Source organism: Phaenicophaeus curvirostris, chromosome 4, assembly GCF_032191515.1.
Source record: "Phaenicophaeus curvirostris isolate KB17595 chromosome 4, BPBGC_Pcur_1.0, whole genome shotgun sequence".
NCBI lineage: Eukaryota > Metazoa > Chordata > Aves > Cuculiformes > Cuculidae > Phaenicophaeus > Phaenicophaeus curvirostris.
This window is the reverse complement of record NC_091395.1, coordinates 74,611,391-74,631,069: the sequence shown is the minus strand read 5'-3', so window position 1 is coordinate 74,631,069 and position 19,679 is coordinate 74,611,391. Positions and strand designations below refer to the sequence as shown.

The following is a 19,679-nucleotide window of genomic DNA, read 5'->3' as shown; positions in this document are numbered from 1 at the left end:
CTCTCCCCTCTTCCCCCCAGCCCCTCTTCTCTCCCACCGCACCCCCAGCCCCTCTTCTCTCCCCTCGCACCCCCAGCCCCTCTTCTCTCCCACCGCACCCCCAGCCCCTCTCCCCTCCCACCGCACCCCCAGCCCCTCTCCCCTCCTCTCCCCGCTCCCATCGCACCCCCCCAGCCCCTCTTCCCCCCAGCCCCTCTCCTCTCCCATCGCACCCCAGCCCCTCTCCATCACCCACTCCCCCCCAGCCCCTCTCCATTCCCCTCTCCCCGCCGTCCCCGCTCCCCTCCGCCGCGCCCCCCCCCCCCCCCGGTGCCGCCGTTCCCACCGCGGGGTCCCGCTCCCCGGCCGCGCTCTCTCTCCCTCCCGCCCGCCCCCCGCTCCCCTCGGCGCCCGCCGGCGCAGGCGCGCTGCCCGCTCCCCTCCCGGGCGCGAGCGGAGCCGGGCGAGAGCGGCTCGGGCCGGAGGCGGGCGGGGAGGCGGGCGCCGGGCGAGGGAGCCGCGCCGCACACCCAGCCCCGTCAGTAACGCGGGAGGAGGAGGAGGAGGAGGCGGAGGAGGCGGCGGCGGCGGCGGCGAGAGATTCTCCCACCCCCACCCACCGAGCTGAGGTGAGGCCGGGGCAGAGCATCCTCCTTTCTTCCCCTCATCCCTTCCTCCTTTCATCCCCTCCCCGAGCTCCTTCCTTTCATCCCCGTTCCCTCATCCTCCTTCCCCCTTATCTCGCCTTCCTCTCCTTCTTCCTGGCGCTTCCTGGTCCTCCTTCCCTTTCTTCTCTCCTCAGCCACCTTTCTCCCCTCCTCCCCATCCCCCAGACTCCTTCTCCCCGTGCCCACGTTTCACACCCACTAGAAATAAAGAACCGTGCTTTATTCTTCCTCCCTTTGCCAAACGCGATTTTCATTCTTGCCCGGTGAAGGAGGGAGAGCGAGAGAGGCAGAGTGGGTCACAGACAAGAGATAATCCCCCTTCCTTTAAAGAACGGGTTGGAATTAATGGTCATTTTGTGGTGTGTGTGTATTACGGGAAGAGGGGGATTATGTTTAGGGAACAACAGAAAGGGTCAGGGATGTGTTGTTTCACTTATTCCCCTATTTATCAGGCATCGCTGGGAGATTAAACCTATCTCTGTATTATTTTATGTCTTTTTTTTCCTTCTTTTTTTTTTTCTCTGATTATTCGTCTTTCTTCAGGCATCAGAGGTTTTTCCTCCCTTTTCTCCATCCACCGCGCGTCTCTCTAATTTGCAGCTGCTGCTGCTGGGATTGTCTCAGCTTGGAGACGGTGGGGAAGGGGCGCGGGGAGCGGTGCTGGGGAGGGGGCAGCGGGCGGTGGCAGAAACCAGCTTCTTCCATCCCTTCCCTCTAGGCCTTTTCCAAGGTCTGAGACCTTCCAAACCACCCGCTTCGTATCGCAGCCGGAATCCAGGTGCCAGCTCCCATCCATGGCAAAGAGTGGAAGTTTAGAGCGTGGCTTTGTCTTTGCTTGGAGCGGGCTGGGGATGGCGAAAAGCTGCGTGGACGGGGGCTGAAGGGCCAAAGGGTCTCGTTGCGCGGCTTCTGGCGTGGAAGAAGTTTTGCTTCGACGTGGTGGTTGGTGGTGGGGAGCGACGTTGCTGCTGCAGGACTTCCCTGGCAGCCTTGCCCATTGGGGAGTTGGCGTTGGGGATGCGTGTGCTTAAGGGAGCCCGGGGCTCGGAAAGTAACTTTTACGTATTTCTGATGGGATGTAGTGCAAGGAGTAGGTACCATGCACCTGCTTCTCCCTCGCATCTCGTGTGCGATGCCTGTTTTCCTTTCAAGGTGGTGCTCCGTCAGTTGAAATGATCTGTTGGTGGTTGCGTTTCTCTCTTCATCACTTGTGTAGTGGCAGAACGTTTATTGCGTGCTTTGTGTTTATTTGCGTGTTTGCATGCTTCAGACAATTTCACCCTTTTCAAGCTTCCGTTTGCTGAGTTAGAAGTTTGTTTTTACTTCATCGGGATAGATGCGTTTTGAAACCCCTGTTGTTTTGGAAATCTACAGATACCACAGCAGTTGATACTGTAGATCAACTCTATCATAAACACACGCATGCTATACACTATCTTGGCAGATATTCCCTACAAAATAGTGATTCTGTTACCCTGTCAGGATGGTAGCAAATGCTTTTTGTTTGAATCTGAGGTAAATGAGTGGCATAAATAGAACTAGTATTAAATGCTGATGCAAACAACAGATTTTACTGGCTTTGTGGCTTTTACAATACTCCCGTTTTTTCTTTGTACCCACAGTGTCTATGATTGATATTACATACTGTGTCAGGCTTTTTACACTTCAGGTCAAGCAGAATTCTTAGTTGAGGAGTAGTAGTACTGACCTGAGGAATGAACTTTTGTGCTCAATTGTGTAAATCATTGTTTACAGAAATGCCACCCCAGCTGTGTACAAGAGAGCTGTAATTCCATTGATGCTGACAACAAAAGCCTCAACAGAAAAGCAACGGTGTCACTTGAGCCCTTGCATGGCAATACAACCCTAATTCATGCAGATTTCTGAAAGCTCTTCTTTTAATATTAATGTTGGACATGTATGGTACTACTGAAATGCCTTTGAGCCACTGGGAACCAAGAGTATTCATACACTGAGACCTTAAAGCCAAAGGAAGCAATTAGATCTTCTCCTCTGACCCCCTGACTATTACAGTCGGTTGGGTTTTATCCAGTTACTTTTGAGTGTAATAACTTGGGTTTGGCTGAAACATTTTCCAGAAAAATTGGAATTTTGATGGGAAGACTGAAAGAGGTGGAGAATCTGCTGTTTATTAAGTTATTTGGCTTTGACTTCCAGTCACTGGTTGCTGATGTGTCTTTCTGCATGGTGCTAAAGAACTCAAAGTATTGTCTTACCATGGAGGTATTAATCTGTTGTAACACAGTAATCCCTCTCTTTTCTATCTCAAAAAAACCCACCTAACCTAGAATTTTTTAAAATTGTCACCGCATGCATTTTCCTCACAACTTGTTTGCATTTTTCCAAGTCCATTTTTTTAGCATTTTTCTGAAAACGTGAGCTGGATACAGCATGCCAATGTGTTGTCTGGTTTCTGAGTTTAAATATTGCCTCTCTAGTGTTACTCTTCTGTTTATACATCACATTTACATATTAACCCCTTATTTTCTGCAGCACAGCATTTTGGTCTCCTCTTCTGGAGTCCCTTTGTGGGACTGTTTCTTTCCACAAGAGTTCATCACTCTGTAGACTAGCATGGGTTTCTTGATTGCAGCTTTGTAACTTTGTATATTTTTTTAAGAATGTTTTGTTTCTAGCTAGTTTGAATGCATCAACCACTCCTGATGGCTTTTTGTAACTGATTCTCATTTGTGTAGCAGTCTGTCCATTTAAAACTTGTGTAAATTTGATCATGACTGGTCACGGATTTGTATAGGTTGGGAAAGACCTTTAAGATCATCAAGTCCAACCATAAACCTTGCACTGCCAAGTCAACCACTAAACCATGTCCCCAAGTGCCCCATCTATGTCATATGGACTTATAAATAATTGAAGAGCTTACTCGTGATAGTGGCTCCACCTTTGGGAACTCCACATTAATCTGAGTTATGTTGTGATGCAGATGTTTATACATGCATAAGGACATTTCTACCAATTGGGTATATCTATAAATACACCCTGATTAATTATTTAATTAAATAAAGCCTGATTAATTTAAGAAGATCAACTTTCATTAATTTTACTTCCTATTATTTATTCTATTATATAGCTATGTTTTATCAGTTGAATCTCATACAATTTTTCTTAAATTATAGTTTTGCTCCGGACTGCCATTGTTTTATCCTCCCTGTGGCTATAAACACGGTCTCACCAGCTCTTTTAGAGTGTGGTCATAACATTAGTGTTCATTGAGACTTCTGAAATGTTTAGGATAGCTAAAAGTTCATGTGTGTGGCATAGACACTTTAGAGAGAATCCTCTTCTCTGGTGACCTTTGGTCTTGCTGACCAAAAATGTTTATAGCAGAGTAATATTTCACCATTGTACTTGCAATGAACTGAAGAAACAGCTAATCATTCTCTTGAATTACTAGCAAATCATCCCATTTCTGTGCAAATGCAGAATTACTTATTGAATGGATCTGCTCTTTTGCACTGATAGTGTAGAACAGTCTCTGTTTAGTAGCACACCTGTGTGAGGGCTAAGATTTCTTTTTGTTCTTACATATCTTCCCACTCCTCCCTCTTTTTTTTTCCTGTTACCAAGGAATATCTTCATCCTCACTTACCATTTTTTTACACTTACTGATTGAAAAAGTGTATAAGTTTTTATCCCTTAATACTTTTTTTTTCCACATTATTTATGGCTTCTGACTTCTAGTAGCAGTATTTATTGAAATCTGTTTTGTTGCCAAATTGTAGTAGCTATGACAATGCCTTCTAGGTATTATATGCTGTTTGAACATGTGAGTATTAGTTGTTTTTTTTTTCTGTGTACAATGGCACAGATATACAATTTATTGCATTTCTGTAGGCTTTTCCTTTTTATATAGCATGTCTCAAGGCTTGGCTAAAGATATTAGAGAAATCATTATAAGAAATTGTTTATTTTCTCCATACTTTATTCATAGGCAGTCCAAAGCATTGGACATATTTTGGTTTTAGATATAACACCAAATGGAAATATGAAGGGCAAGCTATACAGGGATAAATAATACAATATGTAGTTGGAAACAGGAAGAGCAGGCATACAGAGATGAAGAATAACAGCATTAACGTAATAGTAATTACAGTAGTTTACTTAGGTCATAACTTAATCAGAATTTTTGTGGTCAGGTCTGTAGAAATTGTTCCCCTAAAGGTAATTTGAGGTGAGGTGCAAGGAGATGAGAGAAGAACAGAAGTGGAGGGGGAGATTAAAGTGACAAAAAAAGAGCTGGATTTTAAGAGGCTAGAGAAGAGCTACTTCTTGATTAAGATAAACTTGTTTGTCTTGTATAAACATAACATTTTCTAGGATAAACATGCTTGACGAATTAGATAAACAGTGTTTCAGCTGACCAGCCAGAGCTTTCCCAAGGCAGGACTTCCAACACAGCAGGATTCTGCAGGAACCTGAAGCAGCAGAGACTCTAGTTCCTCTGTGGAGCCCCATTATTGACGGGGATCGTCCTCCAGCTGTATTAGTGATACCTTGAACCTGTCTGGGATCAAACTTCTTCAAAGTCTAGCATGTCTTGAGCATTGCTGGAAACTAAAGAGACCAATAACAAATCAGTTGAAGACAGCAAAGAACAGAAACCAGATTTTGGCCTGTTGAAGTGTTTAATAACAGAGTAACTTTTGCTTTCTAGCTTCTCATGGGATTCCATAATACATCTAAATATATCTCAAAGACTGAAAACACTGTTGTATTGAATCTTCAGTTGGGTAGACACAGCACTTGATGGATGTAAATGAATTTTGTCTCAGGTTTCTGGATAAAAGCTCAACACCTCAGTTTGCTAAATGTTTTCCTCAACATCATACTGAGCCCTTGAGAGAGTGCTAAGGTATCTGCTTCTAAACAAGGATTTTATACAAGAAGGCATTCATGGAAGTTTTCAAACAGAAAGATAGGTTGAGGTCATGTTTGCATAACAAAACGTCAGCTACTCTAGGAAATTAACTTGTGAGCATCACTTACAATTGGTTGAAAATCGGGGCTTTTGTGTTATGGAAAATCCTAGTCTTTGGGAACAGTGTTGTATTTTGGGTTGTAACAACATGCTGAAGTTCAAAATTTGCAGCAAAATCATTTTCCCGAGTAGGGCCATCACCACCCCCTCTGCCCCCATATACATATTTTGTTTCAAATTTCATATCCTGTCATCAGACAAAGCGTTTTGACTTCATGGGGAGCAGGAGGAAAGCTTTTCAGTAGTTTTTCGTTGGCTGTGTTGACAAAGCACACCTTTCTTTGAAGTACTTCTACTCTGCTGAATCAGCATTTCTGACAGCAAGTTGTTTTTCCTTCGGAATATTTTTTGGCTGGCTACACTTTTCAGTCACATCATCCCTTGCATTAGTATTCTAGGACAGAGAACAGTAGAGAAACATTTCCAACATTGCTCCAGAGACTGCCCAAGTTTTTAGGCTCCTTAAGGAAGGAGAATTATTTGGTTAAGTGAAGCTGAATCCTGTAACAGTTAAAACATCTCACAGGCTTTTAATTTGAGAGGTGAGAAAATTAGTAGATTTTGCAGTTACATAAAAGAATCTCTGTATTTAGATAATTTTAAAGCTATTTTTATAGATACGCCAATCTGTGGTTAGCACTAGTGTTATAGTAATTATTATGTCACATATTTCTCTCCTGCGTGCTTGTCCTTTTCTTTGAAGCCATGCATTTTAAAAACAAGTATATGTTAGGTTATGCTTAAAGTATCATTAGAACAGAAGACAATTTGAATATAAGCAGAACTTAAATTCTGAATACACTCTGATAAGTAGAAAGTAGAAGTGGTTTCAATCAGGATAGTCTCCCAGTTGCCCAGATGACTTCTGCAAATGGGATTTAAGCTTTTAAGTTACTTAAAGCTTCTTGTAAATGGATTAATCAGTTTGTCCTTTTCTACAGCTAATCAACTTTAATTTCTAATACTCTATTATTTACTAACAAAAGCCACCCCTCTGTATTCCACGGAAACTGTCTTTATGTAAATTCTCCATTGAAGCTCAATCAGCTCAGTGGGAGCAGCTGAGTCTCTCAGTTATCTCTATTTTACTTATAAGAAATGGATGAATTGGAAATATTTTATTCCTTATATTATAAAAGGAGAAACTATGTTCATCCTGTGTAGAGTTGAGAAGACTGCTTCTATCAGTTCCCTAAATCTTTTCCAACATCAAAAGAAGCTCTGAAGGAACTCCTCCTAAAGATTTAGCTTTCAGGTTAGATTATGGAGTAAAATATTACTACAAAAACTTTAGTAAGCACTGGTTTTATTTCTATTGTAGTATTATAATGTTAGTAGCAACAATTGTGTCCTTTCCAAAGGAATCATGTTAACAAACATCGATAAAACCTCTTGAAAAGTGGCAAAAAAATATTTACAGTGTTAATTTGCCTAAATAATCTGAGGTAGATAAATAGATGGGATGAGATTACTTTGTTTTTTTCTCCTTCTGGAAAAACAATTTGTTTTTTGCTCCTTGATCCACTTTAGTGTTCTGTAACTTTTGAGTCAATTTAGAGATTTTTTGAAAATAAATAAGTTGATGAGATAAATAAATAGAGAATAATTCAGTTAATGACTATAAATGAATACAGAATTAATTTATTGGATGATCTCTCCTTCTCATTTAATATATGATCAGCTGGGATAAGTTACCCAGGGTTAATTCTTGGGTTAACCATCATGGATCCTCCACTGGATGCAATATTGCATCTGCAAGCAAGATGGGGCTGATGCACAGAGGTGAAATTTGTTCATGGGCAGTGTTGTGTAATAGAGCAGCTGATTATTTCACCAGATAAAAGCAGCAGAACTAAGATGACTAGATCTCATGCTTAAACCCGTGGAAGCAGAAGCTGCAGTCACTTTGGTATTTACCACCATATTTATTGAGAAACTTTGAATATAGAAGCCAATTAATTTTTGGGTTTTTTCTCCTTCTCTGTAAAAGATCATGTGATGAAAACGCTTATTTCAGTTTTTTTACCAAAATAAAAAAAGATCAATTTGTAACTTTTTAAATTGTGCCAGAATATTTCAGTAAAATACATTGTATCATTTGTGCTCAGTTTTGATAGAGACTTTATCAAAACTCTTCAGAAATGTTTGACTGATGGTTACAAATTTTGACTGTTTAAGTTAATAAAAAACTGCTCAGCCTTTCAAGGAAAGGTATAAAATAGATAACTAAAATTTCAAGGAAGAAACACTCAGAGCAGGAAAGATGAATGTTGTAAGTATCTCTTTTCTGGTTTTTTTTTTTTTTGTTTTGTTTTTTTTAAACAGATGATGATCCAAAAATACCCCCATCTTTTAGGCCAGCAGTGCGTGCACATAGCCAAGCTTGGCTATTAAACAATTGTCATTGAGCTTTCTTGTTGATGTCTATCACTCATCAGCATAAGCAGCCCTCTTTGACATAATTTAACAGAAAAAATCTGGAAGCAGGGGAGTAGTTCTTTCATTTGTAAAACATAGGAAAGCCAGTTAATTTAATACTTGCAGTTAAAATCTGCAAGTGAATCTTTAAAATGAATGTACAGAATTGAAAGAAGCAACTGCCATTTGTTACTCAGTTTTTGGTTTTTTTTTTTTTTTTTGGTTGGGGTCAAAGTGAGAGGGATTCGTATATTTTTATTGCAGCATATGAACTCATTCCTAGTTCTCATACAAATGGTGTTGAGTGCTTACTATAATCAAGTCAGAAATGCAAATGTAAAATTACAGCTGCTTAGACTAATTTTAAACGTATCATTTATCTCTGTAATCTACATTTCCAGTACTCAGATGATACGAAGAAATACTTCTAAGAAAAAGAAATCATCAGGAAGTCCATGAATGAAGGAGGATGAGGCTGTGTAGGGGTAGAATAGGAACAAATAGATTCAAACAAGTATTCTTGTTGGCTGGGAACAGCAGTCAGAGGGCTCAGTATGCAAAGTTTTCACTTGTACTTGGGTGGGCTGCCCATGTAAAATTCAAGCCTGCTTCATTCATTGCTAAATATTGTTTCTGGGTCACATCTGATATCTAGCAAGAACAGGAGCATTAAAAAAAAAAAAAGGCTAAAAACTATTGCTGTCTTACAAATTGATTTTACTTGCATGGCTTAGGGAGAATTCAGCATATGGCTAAGACAGCCAGCATACTGGATCTTTGATCTGCTCTTGCACTCTGAAAAGTTTTTAGGTTGCTTGCATCCTTGAACAAAGGTTTTCCTTTTATACTCAAATTCAAACTTTTGCCTTCAGGCCTGAGCCCAGAAAATACGGGGTCAGTGCAGGTCAGAGTAATGGTACCGTACAGCTGCCTTCTAGGTGCTAAAGAGCAGCCGGGACACAAGTTCTGAGTGGGATTGTCTGTCTGTGTGATCAAACCTTATATAAATTTTATCATTCCCCTGTGCTTTCCTTGTATTCTAAATAATGTAAGTTCCAGAGCATTTTCTGCAGCCTTAGAATACTTTTTGACTTGCCTTGTTATTCTGTGTTTACTACCACCAGTATTTTTGTTTACAAATTTAGTCTAAGAATCAGAAAATAAAAAGGGTATCAATGTTCAGTATTTACCTTCAATTGGCAGGGTAAGAAATAGCATTTCATTATTAATCTTTATTATATTTAATATATTCAATTACAATTTCCTTAATGCAGTCAGAGAATCTATCACCTTGCTTCTTGCAGAGTCTTCTTGAAATGCCAGCCAGAAATATTGTACCATCCCAGGTGATCTCCAACTCTGCAGCATAACCTAATTTACATGAGGGTGTAATATGGGAGCATACATTTTGTGCAAACATAGCCCCAAAGCCTTCAGAATTAATGCCTTGAAGTAGTTGAGAAAGCTGAGTGACTCTAGTAGTCATGGTGACTTTTCTTCTTGCTTTAAGTAAAAACATCACTCATTACTGGCCTTCATGTGAGCCTTAAGCTGGGTATTTGCTCAGCAAGCTACACATTTGGTGGCAACAAGAGAAAATCATAGATGTGTGGACAGATTCAACACATGAGAGAAAAGCAGTGTGGTTTGGATGCAAAAATAGCAGGCTTGCAAACAAAATTAGGTTGAGAGCTGTAATGATGACACAAAGTTAGCTGCTTTTTTAAGGCTACACACTATGTGTTCTCCTTAGTTGATACTAGTTTTAGGACTATTCTGGCTTGATAGGTGCTGAAGTTGTACCCTCTAGCTCAGCTGTTGGAAGAAACTGACTTGAGATTGGCTGACCCTTAATAACTTGGTCGCATCCAAAGGGTGGAGTCGGATTAACTTTATTTGAACTGCTTTATAGCTTTTGGGTTTACAAGACTGATGCCAAGATGCACTGACAACATGAGTGTTCAGGTCTCCTGTCAGCCTAATGAGTTTGTTTTTGCTGAGTGGTTGACAGTCAGCCAAAGAAACAAACCCCAAAAATTACATAGCCCAAGAACAGCTTCTTGGCCAGTTTTCCATAAAACGATCAGCCAGCCAGGAGGGAAAACACCAGAGAGGACTATTTGTGTGTTGGTTTTTTTTTTCTAGCAGTTTTCCATAATGATGTAAAAATTGGGTTCTCTTCTTTTCTCCATAAAAGCATTGGAGATGGTGTGAAGTCCATTCTGTTGTCATGATATCCAGAAGAAAGATTTGTTGTACTCTTAAGGATGTTGCAGCACTTGTCATGGCTAAGAACTTTCCTCATCAACCCATAGGAGCCAATCCATAATACTTAAGTATTTCTTGAAACAGAGCATGAGCAAGGCAAACTCTGACATGGGTGGATCAGAATAACTAGCATTTAATTACACAAAAGAAATAGCTTCTAAAGAAGGACTGAAAGCCACACTTCCCAAAGAAATAAGGTGGTGGAGTTTAAAATTACTTTTTCAAGCGTGCTTGAAATTAGTGGTCTGAATTGAGAATTTGAACCTGGATCTCCAAGATGCTGAGTGACCTTGTCCTTTCAGCTCTTGGCTGCGCTGATTTGGGTGTTTCTCTTCTGTTTCTATTCTTCTTTAAGAAGTTTTTATTTCCTTGGGATGAAACCAAGATCATGAAAGTGAAAAAGAATTTTGCAGTTGTTCTTTTAAAGATGTATTTTTAATAATTTCCATGTAACTTTAATTAGAAATTACTTAGAACAGAAGTCACCTTATGGCCATTACAGTTTGAGGTGTAGGAAATGCAGTCAAAACACAGCTTTGTGAGAAAGGTCTGGTGCTTCAACAGCTTCAAATACTTGGAGCCCCTTTAAATAAGAGGGAAGTGTGTAAATACAGGAAAAAACCCTAAATAACTTGTGTAGATTAACTTCTTTATACATTTTTTTTAAAAAAAGGGCACCCATTTTGATTCATAGCTCTGGTGTTCACATAGTAGTCTTTTTGTAAAAAAATGGGTTCCCTGAATCTGAAATACATTTCACCGATCTCCAGAAATGTGTAAAATGTGAGAAAGGCTTTCTAGTAACCAACTAGAAAGATTTATGTTACTGGAGGCCTCTTCCAGCATTGCAGAAGGGTTTCTGGGTGCCTTAGATAAAGATCTAGTTGGACATTCCGATTATGCAAGGTTAAATCTTTGAGCCTTTAAAATTAATTACGGAATTTCCATTAGTGTTGCAAAGCTCTTACCCAACAGTTGTGAAGCCTTTGACTGTGCGTCTGTGTCCTCTAAGTGTAGCAGGAGCCAGTCTGGTGTGGTAATACAACCATACATAAGTTGCTTAAATCTCTGGAAAATGGAAATGCTTATATGTGTTACTTTATAGAGCTGCTGTGAGTACTAATTGTATCTGTTACATGCTCTAGAAGGCAAATGATTTCTGTGAGCAGGATTTTTTAACATTTCATTAATTTAAAAAAAAAGAAGGTAACACTAAGTGTCCAGTATGTCAGCTTATCTTTGCATTTGATTTCTTGTCTGCTGCAAATATACAATGCACTTTGCTCAAGCTTTTATTTTAATGAGATATTTTTTGTTCCTGTTTAGATCCAAAGATAGCTTTTCCTCAGAAGTGAGAAACTCATTCTGTCATGTGGGGTCAGTTGAACAAAATGTTACAGATGTACTCAGTTACCTAAACGTGAGCTCGTAGCACACCATAATAGACACTTAACAGTGTTCAGCTTGCTCTTTGATTCAGTCATGGGTCTTATGCACGTCCTGTATTGTGTGTGTCAATGCCGTCTTACTTCTGTACAATGTTCTGGGTTCAGGGCTTATTGTAATAGGACTAGGGGTCATGGTTTTAAGGTAAAAGAGCGGAGATTCAGACGAGATATAAGGAAGAAATTTTTATGATAAGAGGGTGAAACACTGGAACAGGTTGCCCAGAGAGGTGGAGGATGCCCTATCCCTGGAAATATTCAAGGTCAGGTTGGCTGGGATTCTGAGCAACCTGATCCAGTTGAAGATCTCCCTGTTCACTGCAGTAGGGTTGGACTAGATGACCTTTAAAGGTCCCTTCCAGCCCAACCTATACCATGGCTCATATCAGTGACCAAAAAAGCCCCAACCATATCAGGGCATTGAGTTACTTGATGAGTTTCATTAGATTTCTCTCAAAGGTGCTCACGTAGGTGGCAGAGTGCCATGGGAGGAACCACAGTTCTTGGTTAGTCTTTAGTGTGGCAAGGTTCATCAAATCATTATGAATTTTGGTGAGTGTACCGACATTTCAGAGATCCCTCAGATAAGTGGAAATCAATGACATTAAGACAACATTATAAATGTTGTCTTAAAATTATCTGTATTGCAGATATATGTGTCCCATATGAAGAATATCCTGTATGAAGAATCTAAATTCAGTTTGGGTCTGTGGCTCTAAATATAGGGAGTGCTATGGAAGACATTACAAGATGAGATGCAAGATAGGTCTAGGATGGTGATCATTATCAATAGATTAGAAAGAGATCATTATTTGTTTCTCCAAGCAGATTTTGCTGTGTGATAAGCGACTATTGAATTTTTGTTTTTGGGCCCATGAATTAAAATAGATGAATTTGATGAAAGTTTGTAATCACTTAGATTTCTTCTGTCATGATAGTGATACTGCCATGTGCAGTTCTTGCAGGTGTTTAATCACTACTAAAACATTGTTGGGTTTTCAGCCCAATTTATCAAGGTCTTATCATTTGAAAGTACAAAACAAAACAAAAACCCCGACAAATTTTAGTTCTGTTGAAGAAGGTATTTATCTATTGTCAGTTCTCAACTTTAGTCCAAACTTCAGTCCCAGAAGTGTACGTCTATATAGTTTTAAATAATTTGATGAAAATTATATGTTGATGGTGTTTTTAAAGTTCAAAACATTTGAATGTGTTAAAACTGAATTTTGCAGAATAGTGTGGAAAAGATAAAAAACTGACAACCTTGGTTTTTTATTATAATAATTATGTATGTGTTGGGTGATTTCTGGGTAGCTTATATGTTCAACTAATGAACAGTTCCAATGCTGAACTATTTTGTGCTAAGTTTTGTTCTCAAGCTAAAGGAAAACAGTAGTTTTTAAGAGCTGTGTTTGTGTGAAAACTGTTAGCAAATGCTAATCGTTGTAGAGAGACCTCAGTAAAGTAAAATCTGTTACCCTTTGTATTTTATCAGAAGACAACTGAATGTATGGAGATGATTTTTTGCTGTGCATCTGCTCTGAGTTGCTGCAGTCCAATATTTACTGTCCTACTGCTATTTTTGTTACTACTTTTTGAGGTGAAGGTTTGTGATTTCATTAACAGTCATTTTAAAATCCAAAAATCCTGACAGAGGACTAAATTGAAAATAATTCTGCTTTCCATGTAGATAAGCCAGAATTGCATGAATAAAGATCAAGTTGACCTCTCCTTTACTCTTCACAAGTCTCATGTGTGGCTTTATGCACCATTGGGAAATCATAGAATCACAGAATCACCAGGTTGGAAAAGACCCACTGGATCAAGTCCAACCATTCCCATCAATCAGTAAACCATGCCCCTCAGCACCTCATCCACCCGTCCCTTAAACACCTCCAGGGAAGGTGACTCAACCACCTCCCTGGGCAGCCTGTTCCAGTGCCCAATGACCCTTTCTGTGAAATTTTTTTTTCCTAATGTCCAGCCTAAACCTCCCCTGGTGGAGCTTGAGGCCATTCCCTCTCGTCCTGCCCCTTGTCACTTGGGAGAAGAGCCCAGCTCCCTCCTCTCCACAACCTCCTTTCAGGTAGTTGTAGAGAGCAATGAGGTCTCCCCTCAGCCTCCTCTTCTCCAGGCTAAACAACCGTTCCTCTCAGCCGTTCCTCATAAGGCCTGTTCTCCAGCAGATAAGAATAGTTGTAGTTCATAAAAGACTTTTATTTTTTTGTTGTTTCTGTCAATATTTTTAGCACATGGGAGCAGGATGTGATCCTGTTAGGCTCTGCCTTCTGTGGGAAGTCATGCATTGAATGAGGTAGTTAGGCAATTTTCACAGGCTTTGAACTCGTGTTGCGTTTTGATAACCCTTGAAATCCAAACGATTATTGTATGTGTTAACTTCACCTATGGTTTCAACAAGTCAACTTAGAAGAGATGCTTTGTTCACCACCTCAGAGCACAAGGTTGTGTTTGTCCTTTAAATTAAGCAACAGAGATTAAATTACGCATGCTTTCGTGGTCCTTTTTGTTCCTGCCTAAAGAATGGAATGGTGACCTTAACGTTGACACAACAGAGAACTTGTGCTTTGTTAACTGTGTTTGAGATCTACCCCTGAAGTTTAAACCAGAGGCACTTGTTCTAAAATACCAGCTTTGTGTTTTGGGGTTCTATCACATCTGGACCATCGCTACCCTAATTACGATGTGGCAGTACTTATTCTCCCTGTATTCATTTGTTATGATTTGCTTAATATAAGAAAACAAGCCTGTAGTACATTTATTTTTAAGTGAAGAGAAAAAGATGACTTTCTCTGGAATGATGACAATGAGCTGTTTATTACTACAAGCTCTGCATTTTGTTTTCTTTTAGTTAGAAAGCAGTGATTTGTCTGAATTTTTGTAGTGGTTTTTAAGTGAATAATGATATAAGAGCCTTGCTACTTGAGGCTTCTTATAAATGTAGTTATTTATATGAGGAAAAAAGTGTTCAAGCGTGGATTATTTATGCAGGGGAGAAAACTGGCTCTGGATTGATATAATTTTTCTCTTCCATCTTCTCTGAACTAATTTGTTTTCTTTGTGCAGTAAGTGCTTGATAACTTTTGAACACTTAGGAGCTCCTTGTCCATTTCCCTTGATAAAATGATCCAAAGCAAACCTCACCTTCTCTTCTTCCAGGTTAACTTTGTTCCCTCATAGCTTCGTAGAAGTGTTTATGGCCTTTTGTTTTTCTTTTTTCAGTAGACCTGGCTTCATCATACTTTTTAAAAGTAGAACTGAAGCTTAGCTTAGCTTAGTGTTATTGCCTTGTTCTTTTCTTAATTTTGAGATTTTTTTCCTTCTCAACAATTAAGAGATGGATCAGAAGATTAATAGCACTTCCCCCTCCTCTTTTGAATTCACTTTTACTGCCAATCATCTCCTAGGATGGTCCTGGAGCCTAGGCTCAGCCCCCTAAGTGACCTGTGGTGTGAATCCATTCTAGCCACCAAATCATAGAATCATAATTGGTAATTCTGCCATTAGGAATGTGCAATCATTGGTAAAAAGAGAATCCAAGCAGCTTTCCTAAAGCATTGTTAATTATTGACAGTAAATATAAAGAGACAATGTGGACGATTTTATATCAATAAAGATCTCCTCTACCTAGAGCCAAGAATGACCTAATTTTTTTAGATAGACCAGCAGGATTTGTCTGTAAACAGTTTCTAAGCAACAGCTGCCTGTCCTCTAGAAAGAATGTCACTTTTTATGCACGACTCCTGGGGTTTATAGCCCTTCCACCCAAATGGGCGCCCTAGATTAGGGGGAGGTTGGTGCAGACTTGTCAGCAGTGCTGGTTCTCCTTTTCTCTAATAGCAACCACCTGCGGTTCACTGAGGTGTGTTGGAAATTAAATCACTGTCTCTTTTATTGTGGGTTTCCAGCAGCTTTGCTGTCACAGTCCAGCATGGTGAATTAGTTTTGTGCAGTTTCATAAACATTCCGTAATGAGCAAAGAACCTTTATTTCTACTTGCATTTAAATCCAAGAGGCGACAAACCAGAAACAGCTAGTTTTTATTTATTTATTTATTTAGTGATTACATGGTTTGAACGTGTTTTAAGGTAAAAAAAGATTTTTCACCACAGCAAGTTTCTTTCTTCATCAAAAATTGTATAGCATCTGTCTCAAGGACTGGGGTAATTCAGAGGCACAAGAAAATGAGAGCCCATTGTGATCAGATTTTTATTACATGAGAGCCTGCAGCTCACGTGACTGTTTTTCTGAGACTTACCTATGATAAGCACTGTTGAATAATTTGCCTCTAGAGGTCAAGCAGAAGCAACTACCTAAGAAAGAGAGCTAAGGTTTTCTATAGTCATATAGTGGCAAATAGGGAAAAATGGGGAAGAGAGAGAGTAATCTCACTAGACATTGTAATCTCCTGCGATCAATTTTAAACAGATGTTATTTGAAAATAGCGATCATTTTCCTTTAGCCAAAGATCCATATAAGATGAACTATAGGAAAAACAGTTTCTAAGGGGATTTTTGTTTGTCTGGGTTTAGTACAGGAATCTTTTAAAAGAAGCTTTACTTGAGGGCTTGGGAGATCAAGTAATTGATTCAGGCTAATAGCCATAAATGTCAGGTTGTGTATCTTGCAGCTACCATGACTTTCCTTAGCTGAGACTGCTCTTGAGGCAAGGAATCACAGATCTTGTGAAAAACAGATTTTGCACCAAAGGACACTGAAATGGAATATGATCATAGTCCCATTTAGTAAGAGGTGGGGAAAAGTCAGCTGGAATCTGTCTCCCATTATATTCCAAGTAGCTCTAGAAAAGCAGCCTTCAAGAAAATATGGTGGAGGTTACTAACAAAAAAACCTGGATTTTAACGTACTAATTCCATGTTCCTGCTTATGAGTTGTTTTTGCCCGCTCTGTAAGCCAGCATTAGTAAACATTCATTGAAGATTTGGGAGTGTACAAGAAGAGTAAACTCATCGTTTACGACCAGATGGTAGAACCTATGTACATGTATTGTTTATTTTACTTATTTGGGGTTTTTTTACTTGTTTGGTTTTTTTATTTGCTCTCTCTTAGCTGCTACTAATATAGTTAAATGTATTTGAGTTTGAAGAACAGTCTTCCTGCTTTTTCTAACAGTGCCTGAAGAGGCCTGTGGATGCTGGAATTAGGTAGAGTTGAATAATAGTTATTATTAATAATGCAGGCAGTAGCCTATGGACTGATTTAAGGGAATTGTAGAGTTTTTGTTCCCCAGAAGAGGTAAAATCGTAGAGCTTTGCCTGAGTGCTTCTGAGAAAAACAGAGATCTCTGTACATGTTTCTTTGTTATTGTGAGAAACTGTTTTGTATCTTAGAACTGTCTCTCTTTCCTTTGTTTGATTTGAAGAGATTTCTGTGATGTACAGAATGGAGAGTTAAAAAGTAATTGAGGCATTTTTCTGGCTTGCATTAAGAAATAAAAATGAGTGGAAGGAATTCTGACTTATGAAAGAGAGGTTGGAAGCTGTTATGTGCAACTGGGAAACCCAACAAGAAAGGCCGTTTAAAATACCTGTATGTTTAAAAAGCTAACATTAGAGTAAAAACTGTCTTGAGTAAGGAGACGTATGAAACATGAGCTTTAGAAGAGCTTTTTATGAAAAGGGCAATAAAAGTAAGATTTGTGACATTCTTACTTTTTAGGGGCTGCTAGGGTGGCTGCCTGTCAAATAACATAAAAATAGGCTGGGATGAAAGACTGAGAGTAAATTCTGTTTTTTACTGGTTTTCAGCATTCTCGCCTTCTCCATTGCATTTTGGCCAAGAGAAGTGTATTGTTATAAAATCCAGAGTAAAAAAAACTGTAAGCTTTTGTGGCTTTGTTTATTTCTGTTCATTTCTTATGTAAATAAAACTAATCTTAGTCAATCGCTGTCAATCAGTGGTTGATATTTACCTCTAGATTTGGCCAAACTTGCTTTATTATTTACCTTCATGTAGTAATAATTTCGCATTATTATTATTATTTCTCTGTTACTCTGTGACACATGGATAAATCCCAATGACATTATGTCTTTGTTACTAAATATTCTTTTCTGTACAAGGAGAATGCTTCTATCTTTTGCAAGCTCTTAGTTTATGAAAAAAAAATCCCCCTTTTCATAATCAAGCTATCCTCACTTTCCTGCAAATGTTGACAAAATGTTTGAAGACTGAAGGGAGGGAACTGCAGTGAGTCATCTTCTGTTGAGAATAAACCTGATACATTTGTGAATGAAATCTGGCTTTGTGAAGTGGAGCATATAGTTTGTTATTATTGTGTTTGGGGGACAATGTTTTTTTTTGGGGCGTATATTTTTGCTTTTAACAGATTTACAGATCAGAAAAGTTTTAATTTAAGTTGGGAAGTGCTGTCTTACACATCTGCAAATCTGCAAATTTTGGAATGAATTGGATTTAGTAGACTTTTATGATGACTAGGAATAGCTGCTTGAGGAGTTTGAGTAATTGTTAAAGATGCCTCCATTGATGTTAAGGAACTTTCATTCCTAAACCTAAACACCAGTGCTAGGATGCCTCAAAATAACTGAACACCAAAAGCTTGATGAAGCTTCTTGACTATTAAGTAGCTTGTGTTTGAACGAGTATAGGATTTTTGCAGAAATCTTAGTTGATCCAATGAAATATATGAAATGCCACAGTCTGCATAAGATTAATTGTGTAAAAATATTTATGCTACTCGGAAAATATTAAATATGGTGATTGCAAGCAAAGTTAATAATGAAGTCTGGTTTTCTTTCTGAGGTAGTAGTTGAAAACAAAGAGGACGTGTGGGTTGATTTGTCCCTGGTTATTCCATCCTAGCCTGTAAGAACTAGCTGTTTCTGGAGTTCCTGAGTCTCAGGGTAGCAACTGGACAGTAGCTTTTAATTGAGGACAGATGTGTTATTGTTTCATAACTTCTCTCTTTTGTGTTCCCTTCATCTCTGAAACATTTTGCTGCAATTGGTTTCACAAATCTGAGGGAAGCAGCACTGCCCATTTGATACTTAGAAACCTGATGACTGAAGAAGCTGAGGTGCATTTTGGTTCTTGTATCATAGGAAATATTGTGAATTCTCTTAATCTCTATGCTGTCTTTACTTGATTTTTAATCATATTTCTTCTCTGCGATTTATATTGAAAATTGAAGATTTCAGTGTGTTCAGATTCTCTTCATGTGGAGAGCATTCAGTGGTCCTGGAGACCTTGGAGATGCATCAGGTTTTTTTTTTGGGGTGAAAATATACATGGCATTAAAGATGTAGATGTGAAGTTGATTTATACAGTGATGTACATGTATTCCACTGCATCCCTTCTTTTGTCTTCCTGAACAAAGTTGTTCGGTTCTGGTTTTTAGAGGGCTTTCAAGATCAGTTGCTGACTTCAAGCCAAGCGTTATATATGCAAAGTAGAGTTGCTTTCCTAATGTTGCACCCCATATTTTCAGTAGTGGAAGATGCATTTTCATCTGCCATCTTTACCCTGGTCACTGAACTTGATCAGATCTGCAGTACTTTGTAGTAGTCTGCTTTTATTACTACTTTTATTGTTTTTATTATTAGGAAATGGTCACGTCACTCTTCAACTTCTTTTTTTCTAAGTGGTGGCAGGAATTCAGTCTGAGGACTAGTGGTACTATACAAGTTCTACAGGGAAGATGGGAGGTTGTGCTTTTCCTTCCAGAAAGCTTAGAATCCAGTTAGATAAACAAGTTAACTGTTTTATCAGGCACTGTGATTATAATGTTATGAATTGAAGTTCTGTGATGAAATAGCAAAAGCTCTTCGACAGTGGAAGAAGGTGTCTGAAAGCAGTTTTGCTGCGCTGTCGGCAAGGATGACAGAAGAG

At 39.1% G+C, this 19,679-nt stretch overlaps 1 protein-coding gene across 2 annotated transcripts in view; it reads left to right on the top strand.

Annotated features, from left to right (window-relative positions):
- The first annotated feature begins 532 nt into the window (after positions 1-532).
- Positions 533-19,679, top strand: part of CTNNA2 (catenin alpha 2) — a 504,365-nt gene continuing 485,218 nt past the window's right edge. For both annotated transcript variants that reach the window (XM_069856551.1, XM_069856550.1), the window contains exon 1: positions 533-608. The gene's annotated coding sequence lies outside the window, so the exon portion shown is untranslated. The remainder of the gene's footprint in view (positions 609-19,679) is intronic.